At 40.2% G+C, this 21,138-nt stretch overlaps 1 non-coding gene across 1 annotated transcript; it reads left to right on the forward strand.

Moving 5' to 3' along the window:
* The first annotated feature begins 13,005 nt into the window (after positions 1-13,005).
* On the forward strand, positions 13,006-13,112 carry LOC141670258 (small nucleolar RNA R71). Its single transcript, XR_012554497.1, has one exon. It is a non-coding gene; the product is annotated as a small nucleolar RNA R71 (small nucleolar RNA).
* The last annotated feature ends 8,026 nt before the right edge of the window (positions 13,113-21,138 follow it).

Here is a 21,138-nt window from a genome sequence, read left to right on the forward strand (position 1 = left end):
GGAAATGTTTAAAGAGATATATATGTGGATATATATATATCGGGACTAAATAAAGTATCTCGTAACTTTTTTTTTCATTCAATAATATTTCAAATATTGAATCTATTCAAGTTTTAACTTGTGGTCTCATCTATGGGATGTTTTTTTTTAAAAACTTATAATACTTTGAACGGTGGTAGTTCAAGTAGCTTTATAAATGATATAAGTGTAGTGAAGTATTGGTAACTTCATTCCATGTTTTTACTTATATCTAGTAAGTAATTATCTTACATACGATAAAGATTCTAGTAAGTATCCATTTAGATACTTATATTATTGTTATCACTATGTATTATCTTGCGAGCTGTAAGGCTCACTCTTGCTTTATTTCTTCATCACACGACAACAGTTAGGAGAGATGGCCAGACTCCAGCAGACCCAGCGCAAGCGCGTGGGAAGCGTTCCTCGTCTTCCCGATGATGTTGTAGCTGATATAGCTGCAGAGGTAGATCCATTATAGTTCAGACCATCTACTTTTGAGAATCAAATTATGTATAATTATAACTTGTGGCAGATAATGGCAATTAACTGTAAATTTATCAAGTAATTATTTTGGGTTGTAATAACTTTTAAATGGTGGATTCAAAGACTTGTACTTATTTCAATTTCATCTCTGAGACTATAACGGGTTGTGGTGTGTGTTAGTATGGGGTCACGGCATGAGGTTATTTATTATTAATTAAGTGAAGTGATATTGTGGAAAGAAAGACCGTGACAACCCGGATCCCCGACCCCGGATCTGGGGGTGTTACAATTATTTTTTAATTCTCCACATTATAATTAATATAATTATTACAATAAAACAACTAATTAGTTTATAAAAATATAAAACTATTAGAGGATTTAATTAGTGGAGAATAAATAATTAAAGAAGTAATTTATAATCAAAATTATTTAAATTTATTAAAATAATTAATAAATAATTTATATTTATTTAAACTATTTTGCTGTTATGGATAAAAAACTAAGGTTATTATTTGCTGTATTTTATTACTAAGATTCGGGAGCTCAAGGCCTTTAATGGCTGCTCTCGTGTTTCGTGGCTCGATCTGCCTTTGCGAGATGCCTACATATCTCTGTGAATTAGAGAATCAAGCCAAAAACGTAGTTCTGATCTGTGGGGTGAGGCCCCTTATATAGATGTTGGGAGTCCTTGAATCGGACTTGGTATAGGAGACTTGGTGGGCAAGTCTCATAATTAGAATGGACTTTGGAGTCCTAGATAGTAGGAAACTGATTCCTTATCCTTTTAGGTCCCCTTGAGGCTAATCTCTAAGGATTTATATCCTTATCGGGACTCTTCTCAACATCTGATTTTTCCCTTATTAATTAATTACGAAATTAATTAATAATCAGGGCTTTTGGGCCTTTTTTATTCCATCAGGCCTGATCTGGTCCATCAGGCTTAACCTTTCTGGTCTGAGTATCATATATCTTTTTATTGGGCCTAGCAGTCCACAGCTTGTACAATTAATGCAGTATTTAATTATACAATCATAATTTATTTATCCCTATCATTTGCCCCCCAACTTTTGGGAAATATTGATTAGGTTTCGCAGAAGTTAAGTCTATTCGTTCCCTTATAGGGTTTCGTTTTTCCGTAAAGTGTGGAGCGACCTACACATTTACAATGAATTTTCCTTTTATTCAGGAATTATCTTAATTTCCAGGAATTTTTTCCCTTATTTCCGGGATTTTTCCCTAATTTTCTGGATTTTTCCCTAATTTTCTGGGATTTTCCCTAATTTTCTGGAATTTTTCCCTAATTTTCTGGGATTTTCCCTAATTTTTTGGGATTTTTCCCTAATTTTCTGGGATTTTCCCTAATTTTCCGGGATTTTTCCCTAATTTTCTGGGATTTTCCCTAATTTTCTGGGATTTTTCCCTAATTTTCCGGATTTTTCAGATTTCCAGCCCTTTTTCGACCAGGATCCTAGTCGAAATTTCGACCTGGATCCTAGTCGAAAATAGGGGTCAGCCTTGTCATCCTGGTCGAAAGATTTCAACTAGGATTCACGACCTGGATTTCGACCAGGATCCTAGTCGAAATTTTGACCTGGATCTAGGTCGTCAATTCCCCACTTTTAGCTTCTGATCTTAAGCCCATCGACTAGGATTTTGACCAGGATCCGAGTCGAAATTTCGACCTGGATCCTGGTCGAAAATTCTTTGGTTTTTCGACTAGGATCCACGACCTGGATTTCGACCAGGATCCTAGTCGAGATTCGACCTGGGTTTTTAATCTTTATTCCTGAAAGATGCTTGGCAAATTCGACCTCATTCCTGGTCGAAATTTCGATTTCAATTTAATCCTATTTTTTCCGTTGTTTTCGTGAGCCTAGTCGAAAAATTTCGGGCAGGGATCACGACCTGGATTTCGACTTGAATCCTGGTCTTTTTTGCCCGTTATTTTCGGGTGCCTGCTCGAAAGTTTTCGAGTAGGATTCACGACCTGGATTTCGACCTGAATTCTGGTCTTTATTACCCGTTATTTTCGGGAGTCTGCTCGAAAGATTTCGGGCAGGATTCACGACCTGGATCTCGACCTGGATTCTGGTCTTTTTCTAGCCTTCTCCATTGGTCCTTACATCTTTTAGGGCTAAAATTGAATTTTCCAAATCCTAATTGGATTTGGGCCTGGCTTTTTCTATTGGGCTTTTCAAATATTACTGGGCCTCTTTATTGGGCTTTTCAAATATTACTGGGCCTTTTTATTGGGCTTTACCAAATATTACTGGGCTTAATACACCCTGTTTAGAATGCTCTAGAATTCCTAGGTATATTCTGGAATATTCCTTTTTCTGGGCCTTTTCTTATCGGCCTTTGTTCTCAATGGGCTTTTCGTCCCTTCAACTTCCTTTTCCTCTTATATAAAGGAATGAGGAAAGGCTATTACTCCTCACTTTCTCATTTCTTAGTTTTCTTCTTTATCTTCCTGCTAAGATTCTCAGAGCAATAACAGCAAGTCGGAGCTCAAAGCCTTTTTCAGGAGCGCTTCTTCAGGTAAGATTCCTCCCTTTGCTTTTCGTGTCTATTTTTCCATTATGTGCCATTTTAAGATAGCCTATTTACATGCCCCTTACTTTTTTCAGATGGCTGACAAAAGAATGACTCGCTTGGCCAAGATGAACGTGGCTAGAAAGTCCAACAATTTTCCTATTCGATCGAGGTATACTTCCTTAATCGACATGATCAACACTCGAGGGGATGAGTACCCGTCTGATGCGCATCTGGACGCACACGATCATATCAGCGCCTTACGGGATCCCAAGGAGGTGGAAAAGTTGATCAGCTGCTTCAGAATCAAGGAACCTTTTAAGCTGGTTCTTGCAGGTCCGGCCGATAGGGCCTATCAGTGGAAGAAGGACGCGCTATGCGTCTATAGGGATACTCTAAGGGCAGGTATTAGACTCCCTTTACATCCATTCATTCCTTTGCTACTGGCTGATGTGGGCATCAGCCCTTGCCAACTTCCCCCTAATTCCTGGAGGTTGATTCTGTGCTATCTGTCGCAATGCGCCAAGCACAACGTCCCCACATCTGTTGTTGTCTTCAGGAAGATTTTTCAGTTCAAAAACAGCCCTGATATAAGTCCGGGTTGGGTTTCTATCAACCAGCGCCCCACTATCCCCCATATCATGAATGGGAAGTCCATCCCTGACAACAACTTGGGGTGGAAGAAAGATTTTTTGTTTGTTATTTGGGAAGGTGGAGATTGGGGCTCCCTGTTTCGATTATCCTTTGGGCTGGCCGTGGACGGGAGCCCAAATGACATAACTTTGTCTGAGGAGGAGGCTAGAGGTTTCAACCTCCTTACGCAAGACAACGGTACTTCCCATTCTTGGGACCTTATCCAGGAGACCGTCCTGGTAGAACGCGGCCTTTCGCCCGTTCATAAGAAAAGTAAGTTCCCTTTCTTACCTCCTTTATTTCCTGCACTTTTATTTCATTGGTTTTCAACTGACTTTGTTTGTTGCAGTGGCTGAGAAGATTGAGGAGGCTACGAAGCCGAAGGACCTGGAGACAACCAGGATGAAGAGGGCCGGGAAGATCTTTAAAGACCCTCGACTGGGTGACCGCTTCCCCGAGTTCCTTCTTCAGGCAACGGAGCCAGATGAGGAAGGTCCCAGCCAAGTTCTGCGCACCAAGCAGAGGCCAGGGGCCTATTTTCAACCTGCTTGGGGGATCCGGGGCAAGGACTCAATTGTGGGTAGCACGGCGCTGTCCAAGGAATGGTCTAAGCATTCCATCTCCCCGGTGGATTATCAAGATTTTGTCCTTCAACAGGACTTAGAGGGGAATGAGCTATTTGGAGCCCAGGCTCTGGCAATGGTACGTCCTTTACTTATGCCCTTCGTACTTATCTTTCCATGTTTCTTTTCTAAACTTTCGCTGTTTCTCTTGCAGACTAACGCCCATTTCCAAGGGGCAATTCACCAAGCTAAGGCTTGGAAGGTTGGCCTGGAAGATGCCAACAAGAAGTTGGAGGAGGCCAACCAAAAAATAGAGGCCCTTGAAGCTCAACTGGCCTCTTCCACTTCTGACCTGGAGACGGCCCGGGCCGAAAATGTCATTCTGAAGGCGCAGAAGGACAAAGCCTTTGATGGCTGGATGGACACCCAAGAATTCAAGGACTTGATGGTGGAGCATGATGCCCTTCTTCACCCAGTTAGCTATAAAGAGGGCTGGGATGCTGCTGTGGAGGCCATCCAGGATGAGTTTCCAGAGGTCCTTGAGCAGTCCCCCTTTCCTTGCCCTGTGCGGGTTCCAGAGCTTGGAGGTGTTACTGAGAAGCTTGCTGTTATGATCAATGACGGAGAGGAGGAAGATTCTTCCGAAGAGGAGTTTGAGCCTGTCGCTAAGAAGGCCAGGGTGGAAGAGCCTCCAAAAGCAGCGCCTCAACAGCCAGCATCTCCTGCAGAGGGAACTTCTACAGGGACTTCGGAGGGGACAACCGAGACGTCCGAAGGAACGACTGAGACTTCCGAGGAGACTTCGGATAGTGGTTCTGAGGAATCTCAGCCTTTCAAGGCCTAACTTTTTGTATATCTTCTTTTTGAACTTTATTCATATCTAAACTTGTTACCCTTCGGGGTTATATTTCATATGTTGCTTTTCTTGCCTCTTTCTGTTTTAACTTTACAATCTTAATACGCATTTGAACTTTAAACATCCTTAGATAGAAATAATTTCAAACTCTTTAATATGAAGTCTGGCTTTCCAAAACCTTACACAGCATGGGTTCGACCCTAATCAATAATAACTAGACAATGTAAATTGTACTGGAATATAAAATCCTACGCAAGCAAAGCTTCAAGGTGCTTTTAAACCTACTTGTCACAATGACAAGTGAGAATCGTACTTCGCCTATCTTACACGTAGTAAACCTTCAGGTTTTGTGCGTGCCAGGTCCTCGGGACTTCAAAACCTTCCATAGTTTCCGGCTTGTAGGTTCCTCTACCCTGAACGCTCTTGACTCTGTACGGCCCTTCCCAATTCGGGGCAAGCTTTCCTTTCTGTCCGACACCAGAAGCCTCTATTTTTCTCAAGACTAGATCTCCTTGTTTGAAAAATCTCTCTTTAACCCTTAGGTTATAATAGAATGAAGCCTTTTTCTGATATTCTACTATCTTTACATGTGCCTCATCTCGCACTTCATCAATTAGATCCAGGGCTAACCTCTGCCCTTCCTCATTTTCTACAACATTGAAAGCCTGAATCCTTGGAGAGGAATGTGATATCTCCACGGGAACTACTGCTTCTGCCCCATATGCCAACATGAAAGGAGTTGCTCCTGTCGTGACTCTACAGGTAGTCCTATAGGCCCATAATATGGGAAGTATCTCATCCACCCAATTATTTCTTGACTTCTCGATCCTCTTCTTTAGTCCATCCAGGATTATCCGATTTGCTACCTCTGCTTGCCCATTGGCTTGCGGGTGAGCCACAGAGGTGAATCGTAACTCAATTTCATTTTCTTCACAATATTTCTTGAATTCCTCATTGTTGAATTGTGTTCCATTGTCAGTGACGAGGATACGGGGAATTCCATATCGGCACATAATGTTTTCCCACAGGAATTGTGCAACCTGCTTAGTTGTGATTTTGGCCAAGGGTTTGGCTTCGATCCACTTGGTGAAATAATAAATGGCTACAATCAAAAATTTCCTTTGTGCCGTGGCCATAGGAAAAGGTCCTAGAATATCCATCCCCCACATAGCAAAGGGAATAGGCGAGTTGATAGAGGTCAGCATCTCGGGGGGTTGTCTAACAACTGGTGCATGCTTCTGACAGCGATCACACTTCTTTACATATTCTTTGGCATCAGTCATCATTTCTGGCCAATAGAAGCCTAAACGGGTTATCTTATGAGCCAAGGCCCTGCCCCCCAAGTGTTGCCCACAAATACCTTCATGCACTTCCTCAAGAGCCAAGCGTGCCTCGTCGGGCCTGAGACACCTCAAGTAAGGAACCATGAAAGATCTCTTATACAGAATTCCATCTATCAAGGAGTACCTTAGTGCTCGAATAGTTAACTTCCGTGCCTCAGTTGCATCGCTTGGCAACCAACCGGTCTGAATGTGAGCCTTGATGGGATCAATCCATGACGTCCCCAAGCCTATGGGAGCCACAAGCTTCACATCTATGCTTCGTGTCTTCAAAACACGGAAGTACACACTTTCTGAACTTTCTTCAATCTCAGATGAAGCAAACTTTGATAGCGCATCTGCTTTAGCATTTTCTTCCCTTGGAATGTGTTCAACATGGCATTCATTAAATTGGGTCATCACAGCCCTTACTAGGCGAACATACTTAGCCATCGTATCATCCCTTGCCTCAAATTCTCCCTTTACCTGGGATATGATCAGCTTCGAGTCTCCACGGACCTTTAAGTTTTTGACTCTAAGTGTCCCAGCTAGACCAAGGCCAGCAATCAGGGCTTCATACTCTGCCTCATTGTTTGTGGTTGGGAAGTCTAGCTTCATAGCATACTCAATTAAGAATCCATCAGGGCTTTGCAAAACCAACCCTGCTCCACTGGAATTTGTTTTTGATGCTCCATCAAAATAGAGAACCCAATATTCTTTCTCCTTGTCCCCATTGTCGACTCCCTTGTCTTGAGGTATGGTATCTTCCTACCCCCCGACTTCTTGGTTGGGTATGGTACATTCCACCACGAAGTCAGCTAGTGCCTGGGCTTTTATGGCCGTACGTGGCTTATACTTGAGATCGAACTCTCCCAACTCTATTGCCCACTTAATCAGTCTCCCACTTGCCTTGGGACTGTGAATGATATTTCTCAGTGGCTGATTTGTTAGCACTTCAATCTGGTGAGCTTCAAAATAAGGACGCAGCTTTCTTGAAGCCATTACCAAGGCTAAAGCGAATTTCTCAATAGTTGAATAATTCAACTCAGTACCATGCAAAATTTTGCTGACATAGTATACGGGTTTCTGGACTTTCAGTTCCTCCTTAACCAACACCGCGCTCAAGGCGCTCTCTGAAACAGCCAAGTACAAGAATAAAATTTCACTCAGAACTGGCTTGGCCAACAACGGGGCCTGGGCCATATACTTCTTTAACTCTTCAAATGCCTTCTGGTTTTCCTCACTCCATACAAAGTCTTTGATGCTCTTTAGCGACTTGAAGAATGACAAACACTTGTCCCCCGACTTGGAGATGAATCGTCCTAGCGCAGCAACCCTTCCTGTAAGTTTCTGAACATCCTTAACAGTTTTTGGTGGTTCCATGTCCAGGATCGCCTTTATTTTATCCGGGTTAGCCTCAATTCCCCTCTTTGAGACCATCAGTCCCAAGAATTTTCCAGATCCTACTCCGAAAGCACACTTCGTAGGATTCAACATCATCTTGTGGTACCTCAGGACCTCAAAAGCTTCCCTTAAATGGGCTATATGATCAGTCTTTACTAGACTCTTGACTAACATGTCATCAACATAGACTTCCATAGTCTTACCAATAAGATCCTTAAAAATTCTATTCACCAACCTTTGATAGGTGGCTCCTGCATTCTTGAGACCAAACGCCATAACAAGATAACAATAAACACCAAAGTCAGTGATAAATGATACCTTTGGAATGTCATCCTTATGCATTTTGATCTGGTTGTATCCGCTAAATCCATCCATGAAACTCAGCATCTCATGTCCAGCAGTGGCATCAATCAAAGTATCAATTCTAGGCAGCGGAAAACAGTCTTTGGGGCATGCATCATTCAGATCAGTGAAGTCTATACACATTCTCCACTTTCCATTAGCCTTCTTCACCATTACAGGGTTTGCTAACCACTCCGGAAATTGAATCTCCTCAATGAAACCAGCCTCTAAGAGCTTTTCTACTTCCTGTTTTATAGCCTCTTGTCTTTCCGGGGCAAAATTTCTTTTCTTTTGTTTCACTGTCTTCCGGCTTGGATCCACGTTTAGCTTGTGAGTAATTAACTCCGGGTCTATGCCTGGCATATCAGCTGCTGACCATGCAAACACATCACTATTTTCTAGCAAAAATTTCACTAACTTCCCTCTAAGGGGCTCCTCTAATGTGGCTCCAATAAAAGTCATCCTCTCAGGATTCTCGGGGTCTAAAGGAACCGAAACCAATTCTTCTGCTGGCCTTCCTCTATTCTCATCATTTTCTCGAACATCCATATCTTCAATAGGAAGAACCTGCCCCCCGACTCCATCTGCCCTCAAAGAAGCCACATAACAGCTTCTAGCCATTTTTGATCTCCTCTCTCTTCTCCAATCCCGTTTCGGGTGGGAAACTTCATGACTGAATGGTAGGAAGAGGGGACTGCCTTGAAGGCATGTATCCCTGTTCTCCCCATGATAGCATTATAAGTTGAAGTACCCTTTACCACCACAAAATCCAGCATCTGCGTTGCTTGCCTTGGCTCCGTACCTATGGTGGTTGGCAATTTGATTATCCCTTCCACAGGACATTTTACTCCAGCAAATCCATATATCGGCATGTCGGTTGGTGTCAACTGGGAGTCGTTATACCCCATCCTTAGAAAGGTATCGTGGAGCAAGATATCCACAGAAGCACCATTATCCACAAGGACCCTCTTAACCGGGCTATTTCCTATTATCGGTGTTATGACGAGCGGGCCATCATGGGGAAACTTCACGCCCTCTAGGTCGAAATCATCAAAAGCCAATGTTACTTCTGTCCTGGCCCTCTTCGGGGCTTCACCAACAATATGCATAACCTCCCTGGTGTATGCCTTTCTGGAATTTTTGGACAATCCAGCAGCAGTTGGACCTCCAAAGATCGTGTTTATCACAGGTCCTCGAGGGCGTCGTGGTCCTCCAAAAATTGCATTTATAACCGGCCCTCTAGGTTGGGGATTCCGCCCCTGATCATCTTGGTCCCTCCTACGATCTTCAAAGTTCTTCCTTCCATTATTGTTTCTGTCCCCTTCATCTCCAGTATACTTATTCAACCTTCCTTTTCGAATCAAAAACTCAATTTCATCTTTCAATTGCCTACACTCATCGGTGTCATGGCCAACATCCTTGTGAAACCTGCAATACTTGCTCTTATCTAGCTTGGCGGGATCAGCCTTCAAGGGCTTAGGCCAGCGAATATCTCTATCTTTCTCAATCTCCATCAAAATCTGACTTCTAGGAGCACTCAGCTTAGCGTATTCAGTGAACTTTTGCCCAGGTCCTCCCTTCTTGGGGGTTGAATCAGGATTTTGTTCGGTTCTAGGATATTTGTCCTTAGCGATATACTCCAGATCAGTTTTTCGCTTCTTGCCTCCAGTGGGCTCATTACTTACTATGGTCTTCCTCATGCTTTCTTCAACCTTGATATACTTCCCTGCCCTCTCTTGGAGTTGCAACATGTTTTCAGGGGGACGTTTGGCCAAGGACATCTTGAAAAACTCATCCCTGGTTCCTTGTTGCAGTGCTATCATGGCTACCTTATCATCAAGGTCTGGGACTTTTAAAGCCTCCTTTGTAAAACGATTCAGGTAAACTCTCAAGGATTCCTTAGCTCCCTGCACAAGACTCATAAGAGATGCTGAAGTTTTCTCATGGACTCTTCCACTGATGAATTGCTTAATAAAAGCTTGACTTATTTCTCTGAACGATCCAATAGAATTTGGGGGCAGGCGACTGTACCATCTTTGAGCCATACCCGACAGGGTTTGAGGGAAAGCCCGACACTTTATAGCATCATTCACGGGTTGCAACAGCAGTGCATTAGAGAATGTCCTAACATGATTAGCGGGGTCTCCCGTGCCATCATAGGCTTTGATAGTGAGCAATCTCCTTCCCCTTGGAGATCCTGATGATCCAACTCCACCCTTCACAGAAGAGATAATGAATGCCCATATCTCAAGGAAATTCCTTCGTGCTTCACTTCGCCCAGCATATCCGCTTCCTCCAACCTCAGGGTGAAGGGGCATCCCATAAGGGGGGTTAGTAGTAACAATAGTTGAATATTCATACCCGACGGGTCGAGAATTCACAGGTATATGTACTTGTTGAACTTGAGGATTCGTACCTTGAATAGTCGGGGGAGTTGTCCCTTGTGGCTGAGGTTGAGTTGCCCCTGTCTGGGCTTCCCCCTGAGTAGATGCATAAGTTGAATGGGGAGGAACCTCCACGGTTGATGAAATCACCTGGGTTGTCTCTGATGGTGTTCCTTCCTCTAGAGCTCCAATTGTTCTCCGTGTTCTCGCCATGGTTGTTGTTGTGCTTCCCACAGACGGCGCCAAATGTTATGGATAAAAAACTAAGGTTATTATTTGCTGTATTTTATTACTAAGATTCGGGAGCTCAAGGCCTTTAATGGCTGCTCTCGTGTTTCGTGGCTCGATCTGCCTTTGCGAGATGCCTACGTATCTCTGTGAATTAGAGAATCAAGCCAAAAAACGTAGTTCTGATCTGTGGGGTGAGGCCCCTTATATAGATGTTGGGAGTCCTTAAATCGACTTGGTATAGGAGACTTGGTGGGCAAGTCTCATAATTAGAATGGACTTTGGAGTCCTAGATAGTAGGCAACTGATTCCTTATCCTTTTAGGTCCCCTTGAGGCTAATCTCTAAGGATTTATATCCTTATCGGGACTCTTCTCAACATCTGATTTTTCCCTTATTAATTAATTACAAAATTAATTAATAATCAGGGCTTTTGGGCCTTTTTTATTCCATCAGGCCTGATCTGGTCCATCAGGCTTAACCTTTCTGGTCTGAGTATCATATATCTTTTTATTGGGCCTAGCAGTCCACAGCTTGTACAATTAATGCAGTATTTAATTATACAATCATAATTTATTTATCCCTATCATTTACTTTTTACAAAATGTTCATAAGTCAATTATTTGATATAATATTACTTTTCAAGACGAATCCATTAATTATTTATCCAAATCAAATATTTATAAAAATAAATTTTATTTTTGGTTTAAATTTAAATTTACTTTTATTCTTAGTCTATAGCAACACACTATATTATGTTACCTCTACTCAACACCTCAGTGGTCTATGGCAATACAGTAATATAGCTTTATTAACCCGCACAGTGTAGGTGTTGTGATAAGGTGAACATTTCACATCTATAGTAACATAATCTAAGGTAACACCCCCCTCAAATATTCGATTAGGCCATCTATGGCGTAGTATAAATCACACAAGCATTTGTCAAAAGACAAGTTTCCAATAGTGCATGGAATCCTGAAGTTTCCAGGATCCTTAAGCTTCGGAGGCAATTTCTGTTGCAGACTTGCACTGCATTCCTCCGTAAGAGCAACGGTCTCTAAGTCATCGAACTTCACTTTCCAAGAGAGAATATCTTTCATAAACTTCACATAGCTAGGCATCTGTTCAAGAGCTTCAGCAAAAGGTATGTTGATATGAAGTTTCTTGAACACCTCCAGAAACTTAGCAAATTTTTTATCCAACTTCTGCTTCTGCAGCCTCTTAGGAAAAGGAAGTGGAGGATAGACCTGTTTCTCCCCTGTATTACCCTCAGGAAGAGTGTGTTCCACAGTTTTCTTCCTTGATTCCACCTCGGCATCCTTCTGCACCACTTTTTCAGCTACAATCTCATTTTCTGGAATTGGCAAGGGTGCAGGCGCACCTGCATTCTGGACAGAGTTTTCATACTCTTCGTCTTGATGAATTTGGGGGCTTGCGACCTTACCAGACCTCAAGGTGATGGCGTTCACCTGTTCGTTAACTTCCCTCTTTCCTGGATTGGCTTCTGTATCACTAGGAAGCGCTCCTGATGGTCGATTCAATAAGGCGTTAACAATTTGCCCTATTTGGTTCTCCAGAGTCTTGATAGAAATAGTCTAGCTTTGGCATATAAGAGTCTGGTTTTTGCACACAAGCCTCAACTCCTCCAATTCAGATTTTTCATTCAAAGATTGACCTGCACTTCCATGAGTTTGCTATTGCATTCCCATTGGCTGAAACTGTTGCCTTGGTGCAAATTGTTGCTGAAAATGTTGAGGACTGAATTGCTTGTTTCCAAACTGCTGGAACGGCTGTTGCATCGCATTCTGGTTGTTCCTCCGGCTGAAGTTAGGATGATAAGTATCTGGAATTGGTTGTTGCGATCTCTGAAAGTTACTCACAAACTGAGCTGCTTCACTAGATATAGCGCATTGCTCCGCTGCATGCAATCCTGCACACAGCTCACAAATACTATTTATCTAATTAACATTATAGTTAGCCAGAGAATCGATCTTCATAGACAACACCTTTAGTTCAACAGTGATAGTCATAGCTGTATCCACTTCAAGAACTCTTGCTACCTTGCCCTGTGGTAATCTCTAGGTTGGATATTGATATTCATTAGCAGCCATCATTTCAATTAGATCATAAGCTTCCTCATAGCTCTTTGCTCATAATGCTCCACCTGATGCTGCATCGAGCATGGGACTTGACTGTGCTCCTAAATCGTTATAGAAGAAATTGATGATCATCCAATCAGGCATTCCATGATGAGGACACTTCCTAAGAATCTCCTTGTAGTGCTCCCAAGCTTCACATAGAGATTCTCTCAATTGCTGCGGAAATTGAGTAAGAGCATTCCTGATTGCTGCTGTCTTTGCCATAGGGAAGAATTTACTGAGAAACTTTTGAGCAAGATCCTCCCAAGTTGAAATAGAACCACCTGGTAGAGAGTGTAACCAGCTCTTAGCCTTGTCCCACAGAGAGAATGGGAACAGTTTCAGTTCCACAGCATCTTTAGAAACATTATTGAACTTGAAGGTGTCACAAATATCGATGAAATCCCTAATGTACATATTAGGATCTTCCATTGAAGAACCCCCAAACTGGACTGAATTATGTCACACCTGAATCGTGCTAGCCTTAATTTCAAAAGTATTAGCCGCGATGGTTGGTCTGACAATGCTAGACTGAATGTCATTGATCTTCGATTGAGAATAATCCATCAAAACTGTGACGGTCGCAACCCCGGGGTCAGGAGTTGACGTCACCAACAACCACAATAACAAACATAATATAATCAATTCCGAGATAGAATATAAATACGACCCCTTTTTTCCAAGATATTGTCCAGGTTTAAGTATGATTTAGGTTACGACTGTTACAACACCAACTTACACAAGTCATTCTGACACAACTAACTTAATACAGCAACTCAACAGACCATCTTGGGTCCAACACACCTACCTCAGAGGAGCCTGAAACGGAAGGAACTGGAACTCCGCCCTGACTACCACGGGAAAATCTCCTAGGCATCTGCAAGACATATATAAAACATTCTGCAAGGGTGAGCAATCAATTGCTCAGCAGTACCACTATATGAATAACAAGTAAAACAGTTTATGATAAAACAGTGTTAGGAACAGAAGTCATAACTTGTTCGCAAAAGCAGAGTAAACATTCTTAAACTGGATATTCAAAACTAGCATGCTCTGAAAAACAACAATATCAGTCGTGTGCTGTGTATGATTACCAGAATTAAATCTTAGCATGCTATTTCATTTTCCAATCACATGTCACAATAAGTTGATTTGTTAATCAATTTCAAAACTGAATCAATCAAATCTATTGGACGTTCAACGGGTGAAGATAGCTGATCAGTCTACCCTCACTGGACAGCGACTAACGACCATCCAAAATAAAGAATATGTTCCGAAACTTGGGAAAAGATTATCTAGGTCTTTCCCCCAATGCTAGACTAATCGGTTAAACAGAATGCCCAACCCAATTAGCCACTTACGCCTACTCAATTCCAATAGATCAACTGAATTCCCTTTTTGCCTCTTTTCAAAGTTCCACGACATAGGTGGATCAAAACATTCCACGACATAGGTGGATCAAAACATTCTCTTTATCCAGTTTTCAAAATCACTGTCACCTATCTCTTTTTAAAATCATTTTGTCATAGCACACTACTCAAAACTTCTTTTCATTTTAATCACGCTTAGAGATAGGTGCTTTCAGAAGTTACTTTTCCCCAAAACAGATTGAAAACAGTGTTTTATAACTATGGGGGGTACGTAACTTAAAACATTTTTGTTTCATTATGAGAATAAAGCTATTCATATGTACTAAACCATAAAAGAATGTTCAGGGGTACTTGCCTTGCAGAGCGTTACAACTATCCCTGATTGACCATGAACCGATTTGGGACACTCGGCTTTATCGCTTTACTATTTGACTATCATGGATCCGACTTCAACGCTCAGGTCCTTCGCTTGGAGCCTCGCTGCGCGTGTCGACTGATCACTAGGTTATCTTAGTTCGATATCAATTCTTAAGTCCTTCGACTAGAACCTATAGAGCCGAAATACCCTATGTTAGACGTCTAGGTATGCTTGACATATCCTCACTAACACATCTACCCTTTGATAACAAATCCCGACTCGTACTTATATACATTATTACAATACACGCATCAATTTAGGGTTCACGTTCTCGAAAATCGGTTCGGTGTTCATTTCCAGAAAATATGTATACTAAATTAGGGTTATTGGTTTTGGCAAAACAATTTACCACTACATACAATCAGGTTCCGCATAAAATATATGTATAAACTTATTCATACTCGCTCGACGTTCCGATAATTACAGGGTATTTCCCGCATTTTCGAATTTAATTTCCAAAAATTCGAGCAGCATCTCCTCTATTTATCGGCCTACCCGTCGATCAACTCGACGTCACAGTCAACCAATCAATCCAACAAAAAGGCAATCAATCCAGTTTCACATTCCAAATAATCCCAAAACGTATTATTTAACTACTACTTTTTATTTCGAATAATAATATGCGAATTAAATTATTTATTTTAGAATATTAGGACTCAGATATACATCATCATCGTCCACCATCGGCTCGCCGAGGCTCATCGCTTACGGCGGTAAAATTCGCGGGTACCCGATTAATTTTGGGTTTCCAACGCGTACTTCACCGATTAAATCTAATTTTCCGTATAAAATTAATTTATTTCACGAATTGTAATCAATAATTCCTGCAAAAATAAGAATAATTTCAGCAATAATTAAAATAACACAACATCCAACAATTATAATACAACACAGCACTGCACACTTCACACACGCCACACACACGCATGTTAAACACGCGCAACCACTGCACAGGGCCACCTCGCCGGAGAACCGGCGGTAACCCCAAAAGAACAGAAGAAAAACAACAGCAAGGGAACCAACACAGACCAGACGCGATTACACGCACACAGGAGGGAGGGGAGGCGGTGACAAGGTCACCAGAAATAGAATAAAATGACGGCATAATTACCGGGAACAAAGAGGATTCCGGCGAGGAGAACAGGGAATAAAAGAACTGAGAGCAACTACGAATATATATGCATATAATTGATATTGAGAAAGAAGAGAAAGTGTAGAGATGGGGAAATACAGAAAATGGGAGAGAGAGAGCAAATGGGGAAGGAGGAGATGAACATGTTGTGTGTATTTTTTTTATGTTTTTTTATTACATCAACAATTAGCCAATCAGCAACTGCCACACCTCTGCCCATTCCACCATTATTTGACATGTGTTCCTCTCTTTTCATAGCCTATTTTTTTGTCCCGGTTTTGTAATTTAACGAATAATCGCACGAATAAAAATATCCCAAAAATTACTAAAATAGTTTCAAAATATCGCAAATAATCCAAACTTAAACAAAATTTTCATAATTTTTAAATTATTTTTAAAACGCAACTTATACCCGCTTTTAACAAATAAACGAAACATCGCGCAGGTAAATTTAATCCCAAAAATCTCCAAAATAATTTTAAAAATCTCAAAATATTCCAAACATAATAGAATATGAATTTCGTAATTTTTGAAACATATCTGAATTTAATACTAAATTTGCAATAAAATATATTCAGAAAATCATTTAGGGTTAAATAATTGACGAAGTATTGATTTCTAAATTTTATAAAATCCCAAAAATAAGTATTGTAATTATAAAATTATAAAACCAATTTTAAAGATAACCCACATTTTTATACAAATAAATTTGCATTAAATCCACTTTTACAGGCGAAAATAATTCAACACAACTCCATAATTAATTACGCGGACAACACGGTACACCATATGTGACGACCTCAACCCCGAGATTAGGAGTTGACGTCACCAAACATAATTACCAAAATATAAACAACAAGATTACTATTAAAATATACTAACTTGACCCCAAACCAAGATTCGATCCAGGTTCAAGTATGATTCAGATTCACATTATTACAAACTATTTATTCAACATCTAACACACTCTAACTTTATTCAGCAACTCATCAGACCTCATGGCCTGATACAAACTACCTCAGAGGAGCCGGTTCCTGAAGGGGCGGGAACATGGGTCTGCCTGACTGGTCTTCTAGGCATCTGCGAGATATACATAACAGTTTACAAGGGTGAGCATAATCGCTTAGCAGTACCAATATATGAATAACGGAATAAAATGGTAATGTAACAATAATAGGAATAGAGATGTAATCATGATATCAACATTATATAATGAAAATTGGAGATAACTGGATATCACTAACTAGTATGCTTTATCAAAACAACGTAGTAGTGTGTTGTGTAAGTACCAGAGTCCAATTTTAGCATGCTAATCACATTTATAAAACCGTTGTATCAACTACTTATACCCTTACGGGAATCAAAAATCCAAATCAGATATATAACGGATATGTGAAGACAGCTGATCAGGCTATCAACATCAGATGGCTCTAACTGCCATCCCATTTACCTGTTCCGGAACTCAGAAACTAGCTAGGTCTCTGACCTGCTGGACTAATCGGTTATATATCACGCGCAACCGAATTAGCCTCTTACGCCACCTCAATAGGCCTACTCTGGCCCCAATGTATCCCATATCTGACCGTTTTATCCAGTTTTCAAAACACTTGTACCTATCTCATTTCAAAATCATTTATTTTGCCAGCACACATATAAAATCCAGTTCGCAAATCATTTCATTCGAGATAGGTACCTTTCAAAGTTACTTTTCCCCAAAACAATTGTAAAACAGTGATTTATAACTACAGGGGATACGTAACTTAAAACGTTTATGTTCCATTGTGAGAATAAAACATTTAGCTATTCATACGTACTGAACCATAAAAGAATGGTCAGGGGTACTTGCCTTGCAACGCTTTACAAAACCCTAAGTAGCTTTCATGCTGACTCCGGTCCTAGGGAAACTCGACTTGGATCTACAAATACAGAGTACCCTAATCAGTTATACCGACATGCTTGATATCCTCAAATCCTAATAACTCAATCCGATAACCCGACTCGTATAGGTTTTATACACATAATCACGTAATCACGTAATCCGAACATAAATAGGGGTAGCACGTATAATATAAATATGTACGTTTACAAATACATTTTTAGAAAATTTTTGGCAGTAACTCCTTTGTTTATAAGACTACCCGTCGATTACAATCGACGTTAACAATCACAACAATCCATAATTTTCATTCCAATACCAATTCCACATTCACGTATCTATTTACGTACAATTCCAATATATGATTTATTTTTCAAAAAATTTTATACAAACCATTTTATTTTATTTATAAAATTTAGGACTCAGAATAAAGTCATCACTGTCCACCGTCCGCTCGTAACGAGTCATCGCGGTACGACGGCAAAATTCTCGGGGTACCCGGTATTTCGGATTCCAACCAAAAATTTCACTGATTATTAAAATTGTTTTTACAGCACGGATATTTTATTTCACAACATCAGTCAACAAAATTCCTGCAAAATAAAAATAATTAATTAAAAATTCTAAAATAAACAGGGCAACACACGCATGATGCGCACAACACCACAGCACCAATCGGAAACGCAAGGACAGCCGGGAAACAACCCGGAAAATCAAAAACCACACACTGCATAACCATACCCATAATATACATACAGATATATGCATACAATAGGCAAAACGAAACCAAAGCACAAGGAATCAAACCAACCGGAGATAATAGCGGCGGCCGGAGATATATGCATAAAAAAGGAAGAAATAGGCGGCGGCTACAACAAGCCGAAGAACCAAGCTCAAACGGCGACAACCACCGAAAGTAAAAGGAATAAACGAACCGAGAAGAATGAAAGAAAAAGGAACCGAGAAGAAGGAATAGAGAGACTGGAAGAGAGAGTAAGAGAGTAAAAGAGATATGAACAACAGTTAACCCCCTGCTGCTTGGCAGCACGGCACGTGTCTTGTATGAATGGACGTGTCGTTTTATTTTTATCCCGACTAACCGCAAGGCCCTTATATCACTTTTAATTATATTATTAACGGTATACCTCGCGAAAATTTTTAATCAAAATGTTATCAAAATAATCATAAAATTTATAAATATTCCAAAGTTCACAAAAACATAATTTCGGAATTTTAAGAACAATTTTTACGGCGTACTTTATACCCGCAATTTAGCAAATAACGAAACAAAGCGCGGGTAAAATTAATCCCAAAAATTCCCAAAATAATATTAAAATTCTCAGAATAATACGAACTTAATAAAATATGAGTTTCTTGATTTTTGAAGATTTCCTGAATTAAATATGGATTTTACAAATAATCACAATCAAAAAATCATTTAAAAATAAATAATTAATGAAATATTGATTTTTCAATTTTATAAAGTCCCAAAAATAATTGTTGAAATTATAAAATTATAAAAACAATTTTAGAGATCATCCAAATATTTATGGAATTAAAACTATAATAAAATTACTTTTACAAACGACATAAAATCATATAACTTAATAATAAATCACACAATACAATCCCACATATCAACATATTATAACTAATTAAATAGAAATCGATAATTGTTGTCAAAATCATTATACACATTTATTTAATTATTTAAACATTTATTACACTTTGAATATAATAAAAATAAAAGAATATTCATGAGTCGTTATATCCTTCCCCCCTTAAAAAGATTCTGTCCCCAGAAGCTGACTTAGCTAAACAAATGAGGATATTTATCAAGCATGTCTGACTCCAATTCCCAAGTAGACTCTTCTACTCGAGGATTTCTCCGTAAAACTTTTACTATAGGGATCGACTTATTCCTAAGGACTCGTTCCTTACGTTCTAGGATTTGAATCGGTTGTTCCACATAGGACAAATCTGGCTGAAGCTCAATCGGTTCATATTCTATGACTTGATTCGAACTAGGGATATAGGGCTTCAACATAGATACGTGGAACACATTATGAATATGCTGCCACTACGGTGGTAACGCTATCTCATAAGCAACATTTCCCACTTTCTTCAAAACCTCAAAGGGTCCTATAAATCTAGGGCTAAGTTTACCCTTCTTACCAAATTGTACTAACCCTTTCCAAGGTGATACTTTTAGTAACACCAGAGCTCCTATCTCGAAGTCCATATCCTTCCTATACAAATCTGCATACTTTCTCTGTCTATCTTAGGCTGCTTCTAATCTTTTCTGAGTCAACACTATGGCATCTCTGGTTTGCTGAACCAACTCGGGACCTAACACTTTCTTTTCTCCTACCTCATCCCAATACAACGGTGATCTACACCTACGTCCATACAAAGCTTCGTAAGGCGGCATCCGGATACTGGCATGGTAATTGTTATTATACGAGAACTCAATCAAAGGTGGGTCTTCATCCCAATTACCCTTAAAATCCAAAACACAGACTCTCAACATATCCTCTATGGTCTGAATCGTTCTTTCACTTTGGCCATCCGTCTGAGGATGATAAGCGGTGCTCATATTCAACTTTATTCCTAGGCACTCTTGGAATTTAGTCAAGAACCTGAAATTAAATCTCGGGTCTCGATCTGACACTATGGACACAGGCACTCCATGTTTGGTAACTATCTCATCCAAGTATAACTTAACTAGCTTTTCCAATGAATACCTTTCATTGATCGGAAGAAAATACACTGACTTAGTCAATCTGTCAATGATTACCCAAATAGCATCATGATTTCCTCTTGTCCTTGGCAATCCCACTACAAAATCCATAGCAATATCTTCCCACTTCCATCGGGGAATCTCCAAAGGTTGTAAAAATCCACTTGGTCGTTGATGCTCTGCTTTCACCGTTTGACACACATGACACTTACTTACCCAATTAGCAATATCCTTTTTCATTCTTGGCCACCAAAAGTTTCTCTTCGAGTCTTGGTACATTTTAGTACTACCAGGGTGGATAGAAAACCTAGAGTTATGCGCTTCGTGTAATACTTCATTCTTCAATTCCGTTACATTAGGAACCCAAACTCTGGATGAAAATCTATATAAACCTTGATTATCCTTTTGGGTACATAACTCTTCTCTCGTCAAAGTATCCAACTCTTGTTCCATAACTCCTTCTTGACACCTTTTGATCTTTTCCATCAATGTCGGCTGGAAAGTAACTTCATATAGTTGCTCCTGACTTTCACTAGGTACTCGAACCTCAATCTCCATTCTTTCCAAGTCTTGTGCTAGTTCCTCCGCAATCTTAATCATATTCAGCCTTTCTTTTCTACTTAAGGCATCAACCACCACATTGGCTTTACCTGGGTGATAATTAATCGAACAATCATAGTCCTTGATCAACTCCAACCAC

Source organism: Apium graveolens, chromosome 6, assembly GCF_009905375.1.
Source record: "Apium graveolens cultivar Ventura chromosome 6, ASM990537v1, whole genome shotgun sequence".
Classification (NCBI taxonomy): Eukaryota; Viridiplantae; Streptophyta; class Magnoliopsida; order Apiales; family Apiaceae; genus Apium; species Apium graveolens.